The 23,248-nt window shown below is 40.2% G+C and overlaps 1 protein-coding gene across 4 annotated transcripts in view; it reads right to left on the bottom strand.

Moving 5' to 3' along the window:
• The window catches only part of GPM6A (glycoprotein M6A), a 238,020-nt gene that overhangs the window by 189,326 nt on the left and 25,446 nt on the right, over positions 1-23,248 (bottom strand). The window contains exon 1 of one of the 4 annotated variants that reach the window (XM_043893736.1): positions 11,599-11,618. The exons of the other annotated variants lie outside the window; for them this stretch is intronic. The gene's annotated coding sequence lies outside the window, so the exon portion shown is untranslated. Of the gene's footprint in view, positions 1-11,598; positions 11,619-23,248 lie in introns of those variants that run through there. 4 annotated transcript variants of the gene reach the window in all.

Raw genomic sequence — 23,248 nt, forward strand, 5'->3', positions numbered from 1 at the left:
GATTCCATTCAGACTAAGCTAACTTTATATCATAAACATAGTTAAATTAAAACTATCCTCTAAAAAGAACACTTACAATAGACAGCCATGACTAATTTCTTTCCTTCAAAAAAAAAAAAAAAAAAGGAATGCCCAAATAGATTATAAATCCATGTGGATAACGAGTCAGGCAATGTAACGGCTTTTAATCTCCAGTCTGTGGATGCCTTCCAAAGCCTGTAAACTGTCTAAGGCGGAAAACAAAATTTCATTCGTACGTGGACAGGAAGACGTCAATATTTTAACCAGATTCTCCGAGGGAGTTCATGCCCTGCCCCACCAAAAAGTCAAGGACCATTGTTCCCAATGAAAAGAATAGGATACAAAGATGACTGAATATTCTACAACCTGTGAAGGACCAGGAAATAACTAAATCACCAAGGGGGTCCCAAGAACAGTACTATGTGGACCTAATTTGGGGTCCCAGGGAGTTTAATGGGGCTTCCCAGGTAGTGCTAGTGGTAAAGAACCCAGGTGCCAAAGCAGGAGACATGAGACGCGGGTTTGACCCTGGGCGGAGAAGATCCCCTGGAGGAGGGCATGGCAACCCACTCCATTATTCTTGCCTGGAGAATCCCATGGACAGAGGAGCCTGGTGGGCTACAGTCCATGGGGTCACAAAGAGTTGGAGACAACTGAAATGACTTAGCATGCACACAGTGAGTTTAATACCTTCTGGAAACCCAGTTTTTTATGGAGGAATAGAATGGGACAGATTTTCTGCTACAGAACACATTCAAATATGATCATGATCTATCATCCTGTTTACTATACTAGGTTTCTTAACTCTTTCTTCTGTGTTGTTTTTCAATGGGATTTTGCATTTACTTCTTGGCATTTATCATACCAGTAATATTTACATGATAAAATTTTTATAAACCCTTGAGCAAAATCCCTAATTACTAGTCATTTTAAGTCAGCCTAACATAAAATCTAATTGATTAAGACCATCCCTTTTAATTTTCTTTCATTCTTATTTTATTCATTTTTCTCAGTGGAAAGGGATACGGAACTAGCAATTATATATGAAAAACATACATGAGATGGTTAGACAGCATCATCAATTCAATGGACATGAATTTGAGCAAACTCCAGGAGTTACTGGAGAACCAGAGAAGCCTACTCCAGGAGATATTGGAGGACATGGACATAGTCCATGGGGTCACAATCAGTCAGACACAACTTAGTGACTTAACAGCAACATGAAAAACACATTACTGTCCACCAAAACACTGTTGTCCTATAATTTAATCCATGTACTTCTAAGTTCATCTTTATCTTAATATTGCTTTTTTAAAAACTTGTTGTTTTCTCTAGGGGTATCACAATAAACTGTGGAAAATTCTGAAAGAGATGGGAATACCAGGCCACCTGACCTGCCTCTTGAGAAGCCTGTATGCAGGTCAGGAAGCAACAGTTAGAACTGGACATGGAACAACAGACTGGTTCCAAATAGGAAAAGGAGTACGTCAAGGCTGTATATTGTCACCCTGCTTATTTAACTTATATGCAGAGTATATCATGAGAAACACTGGGCTGGAAGAAGCACAAGCTGGAATCAAGATTGCCAGGAGAAATATCAATAACCTCAGATATGCAGATGGCACCACCCTTATGGCAGAAAGTGAAGAGGAACTAAAAAGCCTCTTGATGAAAGTGAAAGAGGAGAGTGAAAAAGTTGGCCTAAAGCTTAACATTCAGAAAACTAAGATCATAGCATCTGGCCCCATTACCTCATGGGAAATAGATGGGGATACAGTGGAAACAGTGTCAGACTTTATTTTTTTGGGCCCCAAAGTCACTGCAGATGGTGACTGCAGCCACGAAATTAAAAGACGCTTACTCCTTGGAAGGAAAGTTATGACCAATCTAGAGAGCATATTAAAAAGCAGAGACATTACTTTGCCAACAAAGGTCTGTCTAGTCAAGGCTATGGTTTTTCCAGTGGTCATGTATGGATGTGAGAGTTGGACTGTGAAGAAAGCTGAAGGCCGAAAAATTGATGCTTTTGAAGTATGGTGTTGGAGAAGACTCTTGAAAGTCCCTTGGACTGCAAGGAGATCCAACCAGTCCATCCTAAAGGAGATCAGTCCTGGGTGTTCCTTGGAAGGACTGATGCTGAAGCTGAAACTCCCAATACTTTGGCCACCTCATGTGAAGAGTTGACTCATTGGAAAAGACCCTGATGCTGGGAGGGATTGGGGGCAGGAGGAGAAGGGGACGACAGAGGATGAGATGGCTGGATGGCATCACCGACTCGATGGGCTTGAGTTTGAGTAAACTCCAGGAGTTTGTGATGGACAGGGAGGCCTGGTGTGCTGTGATTCATGGGGTCGCAAAGAGTCGGACACGACTGAGTGACTGAACTGAACTGATAGCCAATTAACAAGGTGGTGATAGTTTCAAGTGAAAAGCAAAAACACTCAGCCATACATATACATGTATCCATTCTCCCCCAAACTCCCCACTTCCATCCAGGCTGCCACGTAACACTGAGCAGAGTTCTATGTGTTATTCAGTTAAGTCCTTGCTAGTTATCCATTTAAAATACAGCAGTGTGTACAGTTCCATCCCAAACTCCCTAACTACCCCCTTTCCCCATACTTTCCCCACCAGCAACTATAAGAAACCGTAAGTTCACTGAATTATAATGCAGTCTACAAATGTTATTTATCTAAGGTACTATAATAATAGCACCACTCAGTCCTTATCCATACCACCACTGATTTTTAAATACCTTTCTCCCAGAAACAAGGGCTGAATCTGTAGCAGTACCTAAGTTAAGTAGATTTAACACATGTTGTCAAAGGCAGTTTTTATCCATTCAGTTCAGTCGCTCAGTCGTGTCTGACTCTTTGCCACCCCATGGAATGCAGCATTCCAGGGGTCCCTGTCCTTCACCAACTCCCAGAGCTTGCTCAAACTCATGTCCATCAAGTCGGTGATGCCATCCAACCATCTCATCCTCTGTCGTCCCCTTCTCCTCTGCTTTCAATCTTTCCCAGCATCAGGGTCTTTTCCAATGAGTCAGATCTCATCAGGTGGCCAAAACATTGGAGTTTCAGCTTCAGCATCAGTCCTTCCCAATGAATATTCACGACTGATCTCCTTTAGGATGGACTGGTTGGATCTCCTTGCAGTCCAAGGGACTCTCAAGAGTCTTCTCCAACACCACAGTTCAAAAGCATCAATTCTTCAGTGCTCAGCTTTCTTTATAGTCCAACTCTCACATCCATACATGACCACTGGAAAAACCATAGCTTTGACTAGATGGACCTTTGTCAGCAAAGTAATGTCTCTGCTTTTTAATATGCTGTCTAGGTTGGTCATAACTTTCCTTCCAAGGAGTAAGCGTCTTTTAATTTCATGGCTGCAGTCACCATCTGCAGTGACTTTGAAGCCAAAGAAAATAAGGTCTGTCACTGTTTCCATTGTTTCCCCATCTATTTGCCATGAAGTGATGAGACCGGATGCCATGATCTTAGTTTTCTGAATGTTGAGCTTTAAGCCAACTTTTCCACTCTCCTCTTTCACTTTCATCAAGAGGCTCTTTAGTTCTTCTTCGCTTTCTGCCATAAGGGTGGTGTCATCTGCATATCTGAGGTTATTGATATTTCTCCTGGCAATCTTGATTCCAGCTTGTGCTTCATCCAGCCTGGTATTCCTCATGATGTACTCTGCATAGAAGTCAAATAAGCAGCATAACAATACACAGCCTTGACGTACTCTTTTCCTATTTGGAACCAGTCTGTTGTTCCATGTCCAGTTCTAACTGTTGCTTCTTGACCTGCATACAGATTTCTGGCATGCAGGTCAAGACCTGCTTCTTGACCTGCATATCAGACCACCTGACCTGCCTGGTATTCCCATCTCAGGTGGCCTGGTATTCCCATCTCTTTAAGAATTTTCCACAGCTTGTTGTGATCCACACAGTCAAAGTCTTTGGCGTAATCAATAAAGCAGTAGATGTTTTTCTGGAACTCTTGCTTTTTCTATGATCCGACAGATGTTGGCAATTTTAAAACATGTTGTCCAAGGCAGCCTTTATAGTTACTGACATGTGATAGGGTGAATAATATATATATACCATACAACTGGAAAGATTATTAAGGTGAGGACGTTCATTCTTTAGCAGAATACTTTACTTCCAAAGCTGTAGGAACGTGAAGTGGGAAGAACACGGCACTGAAGCATCCAGGTTCTGGCCATGAGCTGCCTGAGGCCATCAGCTCCCTCACTGAACAGGCAGAAGGAAGCAGGAGCCTGCCACGCTCACAGAGGACACAGGAGCAGAGCCTGCTGGGGAGCAGGGAGGTTCCGAGGAGGCTGTTTCCTGCACTTTCCTGTCTCCCTCCCCACCCTGCTCACCTTGCTGCTTCTGAGCTGAGGCCATGGCCACCAGGGAAACACACACCTTGATGCCACAAGACGATAAGCATGAGGAGGGACAAAGGTCACAGCTCCCAGCTTGCTGGAGGTTATTTAGGCTTGCCTGGGGGCCGCCACTTTCGTTTTTGCCCTGACTCTCTTCTTTTCAGATAAACTGCCATTATTCCCAACTGCACTCAAATAAGCTAAGATGGGCTGGGCAGCCTTCTTCCTTCCACTTGCTGCTCCTGGCTCAGCCAGGCTAGCCACTCCTGACACAGGCGCAGCAAAACGGCCTCTCATTTTAAAAGTCACTTAACAGCTAACAAGCATGGGGGTGCAATGCCAAACCACACGGTCTAGGAAGGAATGTGCCCCCTGATTAAAGGAACGTGCCCCCCTGATTTACTCCCATGTTAGTCTATAACCCGTGAAAGACCAGGAAATTACTAAATCACCAAGAATCCCAAGAACAGTGCCATGTGGACCTAATTTGGGGTCCCTAGGGAGTTTAATAGGGCTTCCCAGGTAGTGCTAGTGGTCAAAAACCCACGGCCCAAAGCAGGAGACATGAGACGCGGGTTTGACCCTGAGTGAAGAAGATCCCCTGAAGGGGGGCATGGCAACCCAGTCCAGTGTTCTTGCCTGCAGAATCCCATGGACAGTGTTTGGAAGTGAAGAGTTAGCTCTCTCTTATCCTGGTTCCCAAGGAATTTATGTATTCCTGCGGAAAAGGCAAACCTCCAGGTCATTCCACCTCAACCCCCTTCCTCTTCCTGATTTCAGCACAAACAACCCCCCAACAGCTGTTTTATTTTACAGGATGAGCCGCTCACACTCCAGAGAGGAATGAACATGGACACAGAAACAACACTCAGTCATTCTCCGCTGAGCCAAGATGCTCTCCTTAATAAAAACACCCAGTAAAAATGGTTCCTCTGATTGAAAACAGCATCAGAAGTTTCCAAACAAAACAAAAGCAGGGCAGTTTAGTTCACAATGAAGATTACCTCCATGTGAGTAATCTTTTTATAGAGGTTTTTAGATGAGCTCACATCATCAACAACAAAAAGTATAACATAAACCTCAACTTAAAAAACTTTATAAGCCTATTTTCTGTTATTTTTGAAGAACATTTCAACATGAAGTCATCTTCCTGAAATGCATTCTGGGTAGTACACAGTTTATTTTATGCACCTCACAAGCTAAATTCAGACAATTATACTCAACTCTGAATTAAATTTAAAAAAAAAAATTTTTTTTTCTTGGTGAGGTTCTTTTGGGTCTCTAAAGCTGAACTTTGCTTTGAATTCTTCAGAATAAAAGCTATTCAAATAATTTGAAAACTTCTATCAAGAATCCTGGCACTTTTCCTGCAGATAAAATGGGCATTCCACTCACTCCTCCCACATACCAAACAGTGAAGGCAATACAACAATTTCCCAAACACAGCATTTTTTCCTCTCCGTTAATATAATTTTGGCATGATGTATTATTAAACAGTTGGGTGTGTGCATGAGTGCTAAGTTGTGTCCAACTCTTTGTGATCCTATGGACTGTAGCTCTCCAGGCCTTTCTGTCCATGGAATTTTCCAGGCAAGAATACTAGAGTGGTTTGCCATTTCCTAATCCAGGGGATCTTTCTGACTCAGAAATAGAACCCATGTCTCTTGTATCTCCTGCATTGGCCTGTGGATTCTTTACCAGCTGAGCTACCAGGAAAGCCCACTAGACAAGTCAATTGATAAACAACTGTGTGATGCCATATATGAGATTTTAAAAACCCATAGCACAGAATATTATAAATTATCCATTACTGTGATGGTATGTAGCTCTTCCCAGCTAATACTTTTTTTAAAATAACAACCTCCAACCAGAAATAACCCAAATGTCTGTCAAAGGGTGACTGGATAAACTGTAAATCCAACTAATGAATTACCATTCAGCATCTAAAAGAAATGGACTTTTAACATCTACAAGGACATGTATGAATCTCAAAAGTTTAATGGTGAGTGAAAGCAGCCAGACACAGAAAGCTATAAATAAATATTTAACTTATATTAAATTCTATAAATTCTGTAAGTTCTATTGCAGACAAAACTAATCCACAGTGGCAAAAGCAGATCACTGATTGCCTGGGGGCAGGGGGGCGGGTGACAAATAGCACAGAACACAATATCATACGTGCCTCCAGGCACATTTACAAATTGTGTCACAAAGTTCTTCCTGATGGCCATGTTAGCCATAAAGCGCGGTCCCATTTTTTAGATTGTCACCTAAACTAGCTAACACTGTGTATATTTTTAAAAACAATAATGATAAAATTAAATTATTGTTCAAATCCCCATCTCAAGGTCAAAGGTCACCACTAGGCATAAAATTCCAAGGCGGATATTATTTTATTTATTGTTTATTTATTGTTTGCTATTTTAAGAAGGAATGGTAACCTCTCAGCCCCATGTTGATAACAGTGACTAGCTATGGATCAGAGAGCAAAATGGGTGGGAGAGAGGCCAATGCTGTGGGTCTATGAAGACATTATATACTGGTTTGGAAAAACAAAATTTTTGCCCAATCCAGTATTTGCTTGAAGTTTTTAAACAAGTTATTTTTGAAGTGTTGCATTTACAACTAATTTCAGTGAAAATCTAAACAAAGTGAACTATCCTTAAAAAAATAAAAGCATTCAGTTAGCACAAAGCCAAAACTTAAATAGGCCAATTTTCACAATGCAAAACTGCACTTAAATTGACAAATGCCACTGAGATCACAAGCTGAAATCAACAATTAGTTTGATCAGTAAGGTGACTCTCAATAGACCAGTTTAATTTAAAAATTGTTAACCAATTATTTACATACATGTGAGTGACCTCAAGTGAATGGATAACATAGAGTCTGGGTTTCATCTTTTTACTCCTCAGGCTTACTCTCAAATCATTTTATTTTAAAAAATTAAATAATTTAATATGCAAATTTTCTAAGTTTACTCATTAAAATTGTTTTTAAAATACTTGACTTGAAAAAGTCAACCCTGTTTGTTATGATTGCCAATTGACAGTAACTGCATAGAAGTCTAAATTATGTCTGTCACATATGCATTATGGTTTGAATTCAGAAAAAATTCCAAGAAGACCCAACATGGTTCCAGCAAATATAGCTAATGGCACTCAGCTGCTGCAATCCAAAGAAGTAACAAATAATCCTTTTAAAAAATGACAAGCTTGTTTAATAATCTTCATTATGTCTACAATTTCATTTCTGAGTATTTAGAATTGTGAATGATGTAATAATCTGTATTCTTCCTGATGGAAAACCTGTTATCCAAATTAAGAGCTTTTTGTCTCCCTTAACTCAATTCAGCTAATTAACAGACTCATGCTTTCCCAACTGATTTCCATTTGCTGCCAGGCAAGTTAAAAATACCACATAAAAAGCCAATAAATATGTCTTCCCCAATTAACGAGAGGCCCTTCTACCAGTTTAACTGGAAGACTAAATAGTGCACTAATTTCAAAGCTATTTCAGTTAATAACATATACCTATTATACGTGTCCATTAACTGTGATATAAGACTACCAAATGGAAAAAGTCAGAAAAATTCAATTGGAAGTGAAAATTTATTTTGTAATGAACTACCAATGAGCGGATACATATCTGGATGTAGAACCAGAGTAGGACGATTTTAAACAGAAGAAAACGAATCTAGGCTTTGCAACAGGGAAGTTTTCCTGTTTTTAGTCTATATTTCTCTGCTTCAGTCTTAACAGGCAGGAAAACATTTATAGTTTGGCAGTCGTGGGTTTTCCCATAAGCACGAGCGGAACCACAGGGCCTGCTTCCAGGCTGCTAGTGTTATTTCTGGGAAGATCACACACGCTTTAAAGATCCCATGATAGTCAAGGTAGGAACCCAGCAGCAAGTGACTGCCAAACAAGGCCAGATCCATGATGGTGCACGCGTCTCTTTATTATGTTATGATGGAAATATACTCTGTGTGATTACAACCAGTTCTATCAGTGAAATTGAACATGCCTGTCAGACTAGCATTTGTGAAATATGCAGCAGTTTTAGAACCAGAGGAGTCATGAAACACCATACGTTTACTGCTTTAGAAAATGTATATGTCAACCAATGTAAGTATGATTCAAATACATTTGGGAGCATAATCAAAACCCATTTAAAAATTATTTTGAACAATCTAATAGAAAACATTTTCCCATAGGTTTAAGGAGAAGATATATTGTAATTTTGTGAGGAAAAAAAAAAAAGCTGTTTTGGTCTGTTTTCCTAAGGCAGAAAAGAGGGAATACACTTGAATTAAGAATGCTAAGAGCATTTTCAAATTATCAACATAAAAGCCCATAAAGTAATGATACTCTAATATCGTTACTGATGATAACAATTCATTTATATTTTAAAACTGTTACTGAACTGAAAATAATAATAAAAGTGAATAAAATGTCTATAATACTTTTTTAGTATCTGTCCTAACTAGATTGATATAATTATGATAAGTAGAAGAGGAGCTAGAATGAATTTTGATGTAAACTGTCCCTTTTTTAAGAAAATATTAATGCTCAAATAGTGATAGCTGGCTCAACTGCTTAGTCACAACAACTTAATAATTTTGGTTTCTAGATGATGAACATCATTTTAATAATATTTTCTGATTAGAATATAATACATATTCATTGCTATTAATTAACATTTTAGGGATAACACAAATGATGTCTCACTTGTAATAAACTGTCATCTCTTCCAAACTTTTTGTATCACTTGTTTTAACATCAATCCACTTGATAGAATTATTTTCATCTCAATAAGGATGGCAGAAAATAATAGTTTTAAATGATGCACAAATGTCTGTTTCAGAATATATGGTATAATAACAAAGTGCCAAAAAACAAGCTGCTTGTGGCCTAAGATATGCAAAGAATTAATTTTTTTGCTGGCATCTACTGTAATTAGAAATGGGTCTGTGCATCATGATTAAACCAGTAACTATGGTAACGAGAGCAGGAAAGCATAAGTGCAGAAAGAGGGAGGCTGAATAAACCAGTGATAAGCTGCTTTTCATCTGTTTATTTTTAGAGTCTTTGTAATAAGCAGAACTATCTATAAAATGCATATTAACCTTATTCTACTTCCTATCATTCGTTGTCTAAGACATGTCATTCCTTAAACCGATGCACACATTACCAGGGAGCACCCTGATAACCACGTGCACGCTGCCCCTGTGTTCACGGGGCTGCATGGAGACAGCGACAACAGAAGATTTTAGTAATTCACTTTTTGGTGTCTTAGCCTTCTTGCTATAAATTTATAGCAAAGCCACCTGTTCTTCAGTTGCATGTGGCAACATGCTCACATTAGTAGGGCTCAAACATGAACAGAAGGCAACCAGTAGCTCCATGCCTAGTGCCGGGTCTCAGCAGCTCCCAGGGCAGTCTGGGGGACCGCGGTACACACCTCCCAGCTCCCAGATCTGAAATCCTTGGTCTCTGAGTACATTTTTTAGTCTCAAAACCATGCAGAAATAGGAGGAATATTTAAAGCAGTTTCAAAAGAGAACATCAATCACAACTGATGACAGGTATAAAAAATAAGCCATTTGAGAAGAATTTCTTTTTTATCATTTATTGAGGCTAGAAAAGACTGAGGAAGCCAAGAATGTGAGTGTGAACAGTGATTATCTCTTTATGGAAGATGGAGCAAGATGGAATAGCATAAATTTCAGAAAAACAACCATAATTTATGAAATAGCTTCTTGTACAAGAAACAATGTATCACTAACTAAGCTGTGAGAATCGAGCTGAATTTAATAAAAGACACAGAAATAAAGACATCATGTTCTTTTTTAACGCAATGTGCTCTGCTGTGCTTCAGTCACTTCAGTCATGGTCAACCTCTTTGTGACCCCATGGACCACAGCCCACCAAGCTCCTCTGTCCATGGGGATTCTCCGGGCAAGAATACTGCAGTGGGTTGTCATGCCCTCCTCCAGAGAATCTTCCCGACTCAGGGATAGAACCCGAATCTCATGTCTCCTGCATTGGCAGGTGGGCTCTTTACCACTAGCGCCACCTGGCAAGTCCCTTTTAGCACATTAAGAACTCACTAAACATTTTCCCCACATGACTGAGTGACTTTTTCACTTTAAATTTCATAATTCTGGAAGAGAGCTTCTGTATAAGGAATACAGGCAGGCTTCCCAGGAGTCGGATAGGACTGAAGCGACCGCACATAAAGAATTACAAACTTTTACAGCCCTTATTTCAATGGGAACTAAATTAGGAAGTTCAGTTCAGTTCAGTTCAGTCACTCAGTCGTGTCCGACTCTTTGCGACCCCATGAATCGTAGCACGCCAGGCCTCCCTGTCCATCACCAATGCCCGGAGTTTACTCAAACCCATGTCCATCGAGTCGGTGATGCCATCCAGCCATCTCATCCTCTGTCGTCCCCTTCTCCTCCTGCCTCCAATCCCTCCCAGCATCAGGGTCTTTTCCAAGTTAAGTGATTTCAAAGGTGAAAAGTCTCAACTAAGATAAGGCACCAAAGACTGTTCAACGTTTCAAAAATGCTTTAAGCGACTGGCACCAAAGCGTTGATGATAGGGTCATTTTCCGTTCAGATATTCGTTGTGTCAACCCAGATGAGGCATCTGCCAGATGTGAAGCACTGTTCTCGGTTCTGGGATACAAGTGTGAATAACAGAGACACGTCTCCTGCCTCATGTCACTTCCATTCTGGGTAGGGATACAGACAGGAAACAGGCAAGTTAAACTAGATTGTTGTAAGAGCTTTGGGTGGTGTGACAAAGATGAACTGTTAAAAGGCTACTTTGCTAGGCTGGTCAGGGAAGACCTTCTTGAGGCAGGTGAGGTTTCAGGCCATAGGAGCCAGTGATGTGATGAAGAGCATCCCAAGAATAGGGAACGGCAAGGCCAAATGTGCAGCATCCGGGGACGTGAGACAACAGCATGTTCGGACCTTGGGGGGCAAAGGGCAGAACAGGATGGTGCCTGGCCAGCAGGGGAGAGCCCACTGGGGACCTGGTTAGCCCATGTTAGGGGCTGGATTCTTAAATGTATCAATCTTCCCAATAAATTGGAAAAAAAAAAATTTTTTTTTTCCTTTTGGAATCATTTCTTAAAAAGTACCAGTTAGAAAGTCCAAATAGGCTTACTCACCCAGAACTTCTGTTCAGCTTCCTGCAAGGAAGCCAGGATTGTAGCTCCCTGCAATTGCAGTCCAGGATTGCTGTACTGAACACGGAAGAGGAAAGCGGACAACAGCACGTCAGGACCTGTAGCTGAAAGTGTCCCTCGTGGCCCTGCCGAGTGGAGAGGGCTGCCTTCTTTATCGCTTCTTCCAAACCAAAGACATCTCAACCATCGTCTCCATTCAAATCAATGAGATACCAGAACAGGAGCACAGAATTTTCTTCCTCATTTTCAAAAACTGGCTGCCACAAAATGTTAAAACTCCAGCTGGAGAGCCTTTCAAAAATAGCTAACATCTTCTCAATAATTCAGAGTAATTTTTTTTTTTTTTCAGTTCTCTTCAGTTTGTTTTCCACTTGTACCATCAGAAACTCCTCGTGCAGTTTCCATAGCAACCACTAGAGGGAGAACATCTCCTGAAGATAGTCATTTAAAAACACCACTTGTTTCCTAAATCTGAAGAACTCCAAAATGATGATGCCTCCCCAAGATGAAAGAATATACAGGCATCTTGCAAATCTTAAATGTATTTTTTAATGAGTCCTGATAATAAGTAATAATATATATTCTGCAAAGAAGGGAATGGCTACCCACTCCAGTATTCTTGCCTGGAGAATTCCATGGACAGAGGAGCCTGGCGGGCTACAGTCCATGGGGTTGTAAAAAGTGGACAAGATTAAAACAACCAACACTTTCACTTCAGAGACTTTTACATTCATTATTGATTTGCTTCTCCAAATGAATGGCCAAGGGAATAGGTATTACGACCACTTATTTAAATTTAAAAACGCAAATGATTGAACTGAAGACATACAAGATTTTAATTGAACGATCATATTAGGAATGAGGTCTGAGTATTTTTTTCAAATGCATTATATTGTCTCCTTATCACTTTTTGTTGAGAAAATAGAAAACTTTATAGTCTCAGTTTTCCATCATATTCTAGATTTCTAGATAAATATCTGGAAACACAGGAGACACTTAAATAACTACCGAATGTATGAATGAATTAACATATGAATAAGAGTGAATGAATGAAGTTTCACTCTGTTTCTCTGCAGCGCTGTGTGCTAACATAGCACCTAGCAAAAGGACACCTGTTCTCTTTCCAACCACTTCTCATTTCCGAGGCAGTAGTTGCAAGGATGCCTAAGGATATTACTTGCAGTTTAATAAGCCCCATGAAGAAGAAGAGAGCTTTGTAATCCTTTCTCCAAGATCATGGAATCCTCATGTCATGGACTGAATGTTAGTGTCGCCCCCAAAATTCCTGTTACTATCCTAACTCCCGTGTGTCATGGTGTTGGAAGGTGGGGCCTTTGGAAGGTGATTAGCTCCTGAGAGAGAAGCCCTCATGAATGGATTAGTGCCCTTAAAAGGAACGAAAGAGGCATGAGAGAGATGTTCTGTTTCTCTTTGCCATGTGAGAATACAAGGCGAAGATGGCCATCTGTGAATCATAATCAGGGCCCTCACCGAGAAATCAACCACGGTGGCACCCTGACCTCGGGCCTCCAATCTGCTGAACTGCAAGAAATACCACCCAGTTTATGGTATCTTGTTATGGCAGCTGACAGATACACCTCTTCTTGCTCCACCTTCTCTAGACCGATTTTAGAAAATTTAAACTAGGGAATTTTGATTATTCCACTAAATCTTACACAAAGCATCATTATGACTCAAATACAGAATTCACTCACATGGGTTAACCTCAGAGGAAAGAAGAAACAATCAACTAAAAAAAAGAAGACTTAAAACTGTGACCTACCCCTTCCTTTTGCTCAGATGGTAAAGACTCTGCCTGGAATGCAGGAGACCCAGGTTCGATCCCTGGGTTTGGAAGATCCCCTGGAGAAGGGAATGGCAACCCACTGCAGTATTCTTGCCTGGAGAATCCCATGGACAGAGGAGCCTGGCGGGCTACAGTCCATGGAGTCGCAAAGAATCGGACTCGATTGAGCGACTAACACTTTCACTTTCCTTCCTTTTGCAGGAATCTTGAAACATTTGCCACAAAGGTATACTATGGGTCTGTGTCAAATCAAGTAAAATAAAAACATCGATACTATAATAATAAGTAACCAACTGCTATTAGAGTAAGTAAAGGACAGTTATTGAAATCTACTAAAGATCCTTGGGAAAAAAAAAAAAATTCCCTGATAAAGACTAGACACTTCTTTTCAAGCAAGAAGGCTGCATTTGGTGGGATGTGTATATGTGGGGATGGGGTGCTGCCTCTTCTCCCAGAGTTAACTTCCTCTGCACAACTAAGCAATCAAGAAACTGGCTCCTAAGAATTCCCTGGAGATCCAGTGGTTAGGCCTCCGCACCTCATTACAGAGGGCCCAGGTTTCATTCCCGGCTGGGGAACTCAGACCCTGCAAGCCATGCAGCACAGCCAAAAAGAAAAAAACAAAAAAGACAGTGCCTCCTAATACGAACAGATAATCCACAGTCTCATATAATTCCAAATACCATAAACGATTTTCAGAAGAAATCCCGAGAAGTGAAAAGTTTTTTAGTGCTTTCCTATAATTTCAATCTGCTTACAATGAAAAAATGAATTAACTTTTTTAATAAGGGGGAAATATTTTTAATTCAAGTTATATAAATTTCATATCTGATCTTAAAATTATCTCTGTTTGGCACATAGTTTGTGTAAAAAAAAAGTTAAGCTGTTTTCTTGTTTAATCTAAGGAGATAAATAATCAAGTGCTACTAGACACAGTCGTACCTAGTACCCCCTGTTTCTTCTTATCAAGAGCAGAGCTTACCAAAGATTCCTTGGAACTGGCAAAGAAACAAGGGCGTCTCCTCTGGCCAGTCCTTCCAGAGCCCGTCACCAGGCTGATTTCAAGTGCACAAAGAAGATAAAGTTGAACTGGTAGGCTTCCTCATATCTGCTCATTCTGCACATTTAGTACATTCCTTGAGTATCTGGTTTTTAAAAGGTTTATTTAAAAATTATCTGATTTTGTGCATTAAGTTTTCTGGATGATATTTCACGAAATCAAACAGAAAAAGTTCTTGTAGCTCTGTGACCTCACGTACCACATTTCTAGTGAATTTTTAAAATCCATGAGTGAAAGGAGACAGTTATTGGTAATCAGTTCATATAACAAGTTCCACTGAATGACAAATGATTTTGTTAAAAAAAAAAAAAAGTCAGAGCCCACTGGGAAAATCTTAAAAGCATACAGAGTTCACCATGAAGAAAAGTAATTCTGTTTACAATGAGTATCAGAGGGGAAAAAATTCAACACATTTTGACAAAGTCAATATATTTGCTTTCTACAGTACTGTGGTATTTTCACAGATCTCTTGTCCATTCAAACTCAGAAACCTAACTTATCATTAGAAAAGAATAAATAAAATTAGATTACCTTGGGGTCTAACAGAGCTCTAATGAGATTTAAGAAATGTTTATATGTATTCAACTTTTATTCACATCATTTTAATCACTTTACAAATTAAATATAATTAAAAGTGCCATTGATATTGAGTCAAAGAAATTCAAGCATTTAATAATACTTCCTATATAACTAGGAGGTAATTTTGATATATGAAAATAGGACTATAACACTTGGAGAATTATTCTTAATTTTCAACAAAATGCAAATACTCCAAGTTCAACCATAAATTTCAAACAAAGAAACTGAAAAATAATTTCTGGTCACTGAAATGTGTTTCAGGAGTGAAAACAATAGCTTCTGGAGCTTTTAGATACAGATCTACTCTCAGGAAAACCTAGGACACTCTGCTACAGTCAACAGACCAGACAGTGCTCATCAAAGTATTTTTTGCTGTGATTAAGTGGGTGTGTTAGGGGTGGGGGGGGGAGGTGGCAGAGGGGGCTGGAATGGGGAGATGAGGACACAAAACCTTCACTTTAGTTCGGAGAAAAAATACTACTTTAAATGGCACATGGTAGTTTTAAATGCCTTTCCCCCATTGTCTTAAATGATTACCAGCAAGAATCCTATTATTACAGCAAAAATTACCAACCATAAATTCAACTATGTTAATTTCCAAACTATTGAGAATATGTCATATCAGAAAGTTGAGCTCTCAAAATGGAAATATGTACCCATGTCCCCAATAATGTTGAATTAAAAACATGGTGTTTACAAGGAATTTTTTCTTTCCTATGAATATTTAGAAACTTTTTAAAAAATTATTATTTCAGGCTTTTGCTACCGTGAATGCCACCCCTTCCAAAAATCTCTGAGAAAAGAGGTTTTCCTCTCCACCAACTAAAGTTTACTACTCTCATAGGTAAAACATTAATAAATGATGGAAAACCATCTCTCATCTTGCCTACTGATCTCACCATAGGACAAAAACATGTTCCTTTCTCAAGATGACTCTTTGTCCAACCAAGCCTTGGAGCAAGCCATTTTCTATTTTTAATTTTTTTTTCTTTTTTTTTTAAATTTATTTTTAACTGAAGAATAATTTCTTTACAATACTGTGTTGGTTTTTGTCATATATCAACATGAATCAGCCACACATCCCACCCCTCTGGGTCGTCACAGAGCCCTGGTTTGAGTTTCTTGAGTCACACGGCAAACTCCCGCCGGCCATCTGGTTTACACACGGTAGCATATATGTTTCCATGCTGCTCTGTCCATTCACACCACCCTCTCCTTCCTTCCTCTTGCCAGTGTCCATTAAGTCATCCTTTTTACGTATATTTGCCTGGAATTTTCAGTAGGACCAGTAAGCAGAAGAATCATGCACCACAAATTCTTTGCTCTTTAGTTACAGTAATTAAAGGCAAGCGACCACAAAAAGGGTGCCGCCAAAGGAAGGCATTGTTACGGCATTAATCAGTTACTTTCCCAATTACTGATTACAACAAGGATCTAAGGCTCTGATCTGTGCAGTCAGTTCAGTCACTCAGTTGTGTCCAACTCTTTGTGACCCATGGACTGCAGCACGCCATCACCAACTCCCGGAGTTTGCTCAAACTCAGGTCCATCGAGTCGGTGATGCCATCCAACCATCTCATCCTCTGCCGTCCCCTTCTCCTCCAGCCTTCAATCTTTCCCAGCATCAGGGTCTTTTCAATGAGCCAGTTTTTTGCATCAGGTCGCCAAAGTATTGGAGTTTCAGCTTCAGCATTAGTCCTTCCAATGAATATTCAGGACTGATTTCCTTTAGGATGGACTGAATTTGATCTCCTTGCAGTCCAACGGACTCTCAAAGTCTTCTCCAACACCACAATTCAAAAGCATCAATTCTTCGGTGCTCAGCTTTCTTTATAGTCCAACTCTCACATCCATACATGACCACTGGAAAAACCATAGCTTTGACTAGATGGACCTGTGCTGGCAAAGTAATGTCTCTGCCTTTTAATATGCTCTGTTAGGGTAAGTATTTTTCAAAGAAAAAATTAAAATTCTTCTACTTAAGCAACATAAAACTAGAAATATTTAGAAAGTATTAGTTCATTCACCTATCCCACAAACATTTTTCAGTGCCTCTTTTGTGAAAAGTTTTATGAAGTGCCTTTCCAGAGTCCACGAAATCATATAATATTTAGACGGTGACCCATCTTCTCCACTAATGAGTCCAGTCCTGTTGTAGTACAATGCCCAAAGAAAACAGAATTCCCTTCATCATGCTGCTGCTGCTAAGTCGCTTCAGTCATGTCCGACTCTGTGTGACCCCATAGATGGTAGCCCACCAGGCTTCCCTGTCCGTGGGGTTTTCCAGATGAGAGTACCGGAGTGGGCTGCCATCGCCTTCTCCGCCCCTCATCATGAGAGACAAATAATGGGAACGTTCTCTTTTGACCATGGAATATGGCATGCATTCTAAATATCTACAGTCCTAAATTTTATCAGATAAGGAAGGATATTAAGGGCAAGGAGATTTCATTTTCTACCAATCTGTTTCCAGAACTCTATAGTTTCTGCAGCTGAAAAACCTATAAATATACAGTGTTGGAACCTCTCTTATATCATGACAATTTTCCACAGAGAAGTACTCTAAGAGAATAATAATTTGTGCACTAGATGTGAAAATGGCTCAGGAAATAGCACTTTCAGAAATCTAAATTTATATCCATTTTAAAATATATGGTACAAAGGGTTGGGGACAGAGAAAATTCTAACCACAGCAAGAGCAACCAAATGCCTGCAAAGCAGAAATAGAGTAGAAATTTAGTTGATCCTTCCTTTGATTGCCATTATCCTTAGTTAACACAGTAATGTCTCTTTCTTTACTACAACGCACTACGCAACTTTGAAGCCTGCAGGTCAACACGGCAGATATATGGTGTATACCACCACGGTGACTGTTAAAAGGGAGTTCGCAATGTTAACCCAGCTGGTTTAAAATTATCTTTTTTCAGAGTTGTGACAAACACTGGCAGCAGTGTAAGCTGGGGGATAAAAAAGTGTGCAATTAACTTTCCTTGGCTCATCTTTCCAACCTAGGATGTAAATTGACTCCTCCCAGAGAGGCAGTATAGTCAGGAGCTTCACTAATATGGTAGACTAATTTAGACAGATGATCCTTGGACAGAGAGTTCCTTGGACAGCAAGGAGATCAAACCAGTCAACCTTAAAGGAAATCAACTCTAAATATGCACTGGAAGGACTGATGCTGAATACTTTGGCCACCTGATGCAAAGAGCCAACTCATTGGAAAAGACCCTGATGCTGGGAAAGACTGAGGGCAAGAGAAGAAGGGGACGACAGAGGATGAGATGGTTGGATGGCATCACCAACTCAATGGACTGAGTTTGAGCAAACTCCAGGAGATGGAGAAGGACAGGGGAGCCTGACATGCCGCAGTCCATGGAATCTCAAAGAGTCAGACAGCACTTAGTGACTGAACAGCAACAAAAAGTCACAGGTTTACATTTAAATTTTGTAATGAAAATATAGTTGACATATAAAATTAAACTGGTTTCATGTAAATCCATGGCTGATTCATGTCAATATATGGCAAAAACCACTACAATACTGTAATTAGCCCCCAACTAATAAAAATAAATGAAAAAATAAAAAAAGCTGGTTTCAGTGTACAACATAGTGATTCAATATTTGCATACATTATAAAATGATCACCATGGTAAGTCTACCGAGTATCTGTCCCCATACAAAGCTATTAAAATATTATTAACCATATTCCTTCTGCTGTAACTCACATCCCTGTAACTTACTTACTTTACACCTCTTAGAGCCTTCAGCTATTTCACTCAATCCCCATCCCTCTTTCCTCTGGCAACCACCAGTCTGTTCTCTGTATCTATGAGGCTGTTTTCATTTTGTCTTGTTTTAAGATTTCACACATAAGTGGAATCAAACAGTACTTGTCTTTCTCTGTCTGATTTCTTTCACTTAGCACGATACCCTCCAGGTTGATCCGTGTTGTCACAAAGGGCAAAATTTCCTTCTTTTTTATGGTCTAGTAATATTATGCTATATATGTGTGGAAATACTCTGTGAAAATGGACAAATGCTTCAAATAAGGGTTTACCTCACACTGCCCAGAGAACTGGTTGGTAAACACACACCCCCATGCCCCTGGGGTCACAGACCGGCATGGGCTAGAGCGTGATCGGTCTGAGTGAACCTGACCCACACAAAGCCCGACGCTGAGCCACGCAGACTGGAAGGGTCCCGTTGAGGACATTGTCAACGAATTTTAAAAACTATTCTTGGAGAACGCACTGGCCAAAATTCTCCCTTATATACCAGAAAGACACATGCTCTGGGTTGTTTTTATCCTGTGGCCCAGGATGTTCACGGATCTGCACCCCTTTTGTATTGGATATTAGAAAAATTAGACACAATTTGCAGGATACAAATTTATAGGATTTAACGATATATACGTGTGTGTGTGTGTGTGTGTGTGTACATATATACACCTTGCTTAAGAATCTCACCCAGTTTCACTTCATTTTTCCAAATTAAATTCCTTTTGCTCTGGTTCCACTTTACCATTTTTTAAATCTCATCTTTCTATTTCTTTGTTTACATTTAGAAATTTATGTATCTCTGCAAGGTACCAACATTTTTAAAATAATGTTTGAAATAAATGATTAGGCTGCATAATTTGACTGTCAGATCCAAAATTATTTCTTATTCAAATGAAAAATTTTAATTGCTTAGGCACAGATTCCATGAGAGAGGAAGCTATTCCCCAGCTAATCTGCAGACAGAGGTGTTTAATGGATTAGGCTTGGCTGGAAGGTTGATCAAGTCCTCCTCTGATGAACCCATCCTAATTTTTAAAATTTTAAATATTCAACTGTATAACATAGTCTTAAGGAATGTAATGCAATTTTATCTGATTTTATGAACGCAAAAATACATAAGAAACACGGGGTGGAGAGAATGAGGACCATTGGTACAGGTAGCAGAGTGATGGTATTTGCTTATTCTCTATCATAAATACGAGAATAAAACATTTCATGTATGCTAGTGTGCGTATTGTCAGGGGTTACTTCATGATAACTTAGTGGGGAAAACATACAGAAATGACTCAATGGCCCAGACTAAATTAACGCCTACTGAAATATACTTAGTAATTGTTCATATAAATATAGGAAAAAGAGGGAAATGGAAAAAACATACTCTCCACCTGAAAGGCTTGCCAAAAAGACTAGCTTTTACAGAGCATGCAGCTTTGAAATGTTCAGAAGTGAATCATCAGGCTTTCAGTAAGTCAGTCAGTTTAGCTGCTCAGTCGTGTCCGACTCTTTGCAACCCCTTGGACTGCAGCACGCCAGGCTTCCCTGTCCATCACCAACTCCCGGAGTTTACCCAAACTCATGTCCCTTGAGTCGGTGATACCATCCAACCATCTCATCCTCTGTTGCCCCCTTCTCCTCCTGCCTTCAATCTTTCCCAACATCAGGGTTTTTCCCAATGAGTCAGTTCTTTGCATCAGGTGGCCAAAATATTGCAGTTTCAGCTTCAGCATCAGTCCTTCCAATAAACATTCAGGACTAATTTCATTTAAGATGAACTGGTTGGATATCCTTGCAGTCCAAGGGACTCTCAAGAGTCTTCTCCAACACCACAGTTCAAAAGCATCAATTCTTCGGTGCTCAGCTTTCTTCACAGTCCAACTCTCACATCCATACATGACCACTGGAAAAACCATAGCTTTGACTAGATGGACGTTTGTTGGCAAAGTAATGTCTCTGCTTTTTAATATGCTGTCTAGGTTGATCATAACTTTCCTTCCAAGGAGCAAGCATCTTTTAATTTCATGGCTGCAATCACCTTCCGCAGTGATTTTGGAGTCCCTCCCCCCACAAAAAAAGTCCGTCACTGTTTCCATTGTTTCCCCATCTATTTGCCATGAAGTGATGGGACTGGATGCCATGATCTTAGTTTTCTGAATGTTGAGCTTTAAGCCACCTTTTTCACTCTCCTCTCTCACTTTCATCAAGAGGCTCTTTAGTTCTTCTTCACTTTCTGCCATAAGGCTGGTGTCATCTGCATATCTGAGGTTATTGATATTTCTCCCGGCAATCTTGATTCCAGCTTGTGCTTCATCCAGTCTGGCATTTCTCATGATGCACTCTGAGTATAAGTTAAATAAGCAGGGTGACAATATACAGCCTTGACATACTCCTTTCCCGATTTGGAACCAGTCTGTTGTTCCATGTCCAGTTCTAACTGTTGCTTCTTGACCTGCATACAGATTTCTCAGGAGGCAGGTCAGGTGGTCTGGTATTCCCATCTCTTTGAGACTTCTCCACAGTTTGTTGTGATCCACACAATCAAATGCTTTGGCATAGTCAATAAAGCAGAAATAGAAGTTTTTCTAGAACTCTCTCGCTTTTTCGATGATCCAATGGATGTTGGCAATTTGATCTCTGGTTTCTCTGCCTTTTCTAAACAGCTTGAACATCTGGAAGTTCACAGTTCACATACTGTTGAAGCTAGGCTTAGAGAATTTTGAGCATTCTTTTGCTAGTGTGTAAGATGACTGCAATTGTGCAGTAGTTTGAGCATTCTTTGGCATTGCCTTTCTTTGGGATTAAAATGAAAACTAACCTTTTCCAGTCCTGTGACCATTGCTGACTTTCCCAAATTTGCTGGCATATTGAGTGCAGCATTTTCACAGCATCATCTTTCAGGATTTGAAATAGCTCAACTGGAATTCCATCACTTCCACTAGCTTTGCTCGTAGTGATGCTTCCTAACGCCCACTTGACTTCACATTCCAGGATGTCTGGCTCTAGGTGAGTGATCACACCATCATGATTATCTGGGTCATGAAGATCTTTTTTGTATAGTTCTTCTGTGTATTTTTGCCACCTCTTCTTAATATCTTCTGCTTCTGTTAGGCCCATACCATTTCTGTCTTTCATTGTGCCCATCTTTGCATGAAATGTTTCCTTGGTATCTCTGATTTTCTTGAAGAGATCTCTAATCCTTCCCATTCTATTGTTTTCCCTTAAGGGGGGCAACAAACGAAGATGTAACACACTGAACAGATGAACTTTACCCATCACTAAGCCTCTGATCTGACCATCTGTTCCCATTAACTCTTCTCCAGCCTGTCGCCCCAACCTACACCCACATACTCAGCACAACTTCTGTGCTTCACAGTAAGCTTGGTGCCAAGATAGATGGCAAAGATGCACAACAGGGCACCTGCCCTTAAGGAACTTCATTCATTTATTTTCATTGAACATGTCAGTCCATCAGCCTTGACTTTATACCTGTGTACACCTTTATACCTATGTACCTAACATACTACAAGATGATCAAGGTGCTCAGAAGAAATAGTGAATTCCTTCCCAGAAATGACCTACAGCCTGCTTGAAAAACCAAATAAAAGAGTTTTTACAACAAACTGAAAACTGTGTCGTCCAGAAGGAAGAAGAAGGCTGGACGTGGTGGCCAGACCAAGCTAGGGGAGGGATCAGAGGGAAGTCAGCGTGATGCTAACAATCATAACGACAAAGCTACTCTCTAGCCATTTACTTTGGCTCAGGTATGAAGGTCAGAAATAAGTTTTAGGCTGACATAAAGACCCACAGGACTTGTCCAATAATAGAAAGAGGCAAGGAAGATACTTCTGCTATCTTTTGCGGAGTTCTGCAGAATTCAACAGAGAAGGCAATGGCACCCCACTCCAGTACTCTTGCCTGGAAAATCCCATGGACGGAGGAGCCTGGTAGGCTGCAGTCCATGGGGTCTCAAAGTCGGACACGACTGAGCGACTTCACTTTCCCTTTTCACTTTCATGCATTGGAGAAGGAAATGGCAGCCCACTCCAGTGTTCTTGCCTAGAGAATCCCAGGGATGGCGGAGCCTGGTGGGCTGCTGTCTATGGGGTCGCACAGAGTCGGACATGACTGAAGTGACTTAGCAGCAGCAGCAGCAGCAGAATTCAAGAATCCTAAGAGTTGTGTCCCAATGCATGTGCATATGTTTGTTGTGCATGGGATGGACGGTAAGTACAAAGGACCTCAAGAAGACAGGAAGCCAAGGGGTAAACACTGCAGAAAGTTTCCAGATCAAAGCATAGAGCAGTTTAGCAGGTCTATTCTGAGATTAACTGTATGAACAAAGTTATGAATATAACAAAGTAGGAAAAAAAATCACCAACGGGAAGATAAACCTCTACAGAGATTCTT

This window comes from Cervus elaphus, chromosome 32 (genome assembly GCF_910594005.1).
Source record: "Cervus elaphus chromosome 32, mCerEla1.1, whole genome shotgun sequence".
Taxonomy (NCBI): domain Eukaryota; kingdom Metazoa; phylum Chordata; class Mammalia; order Artiodactyla; family Cervidae; genus Cervus; species Cervus elaphus.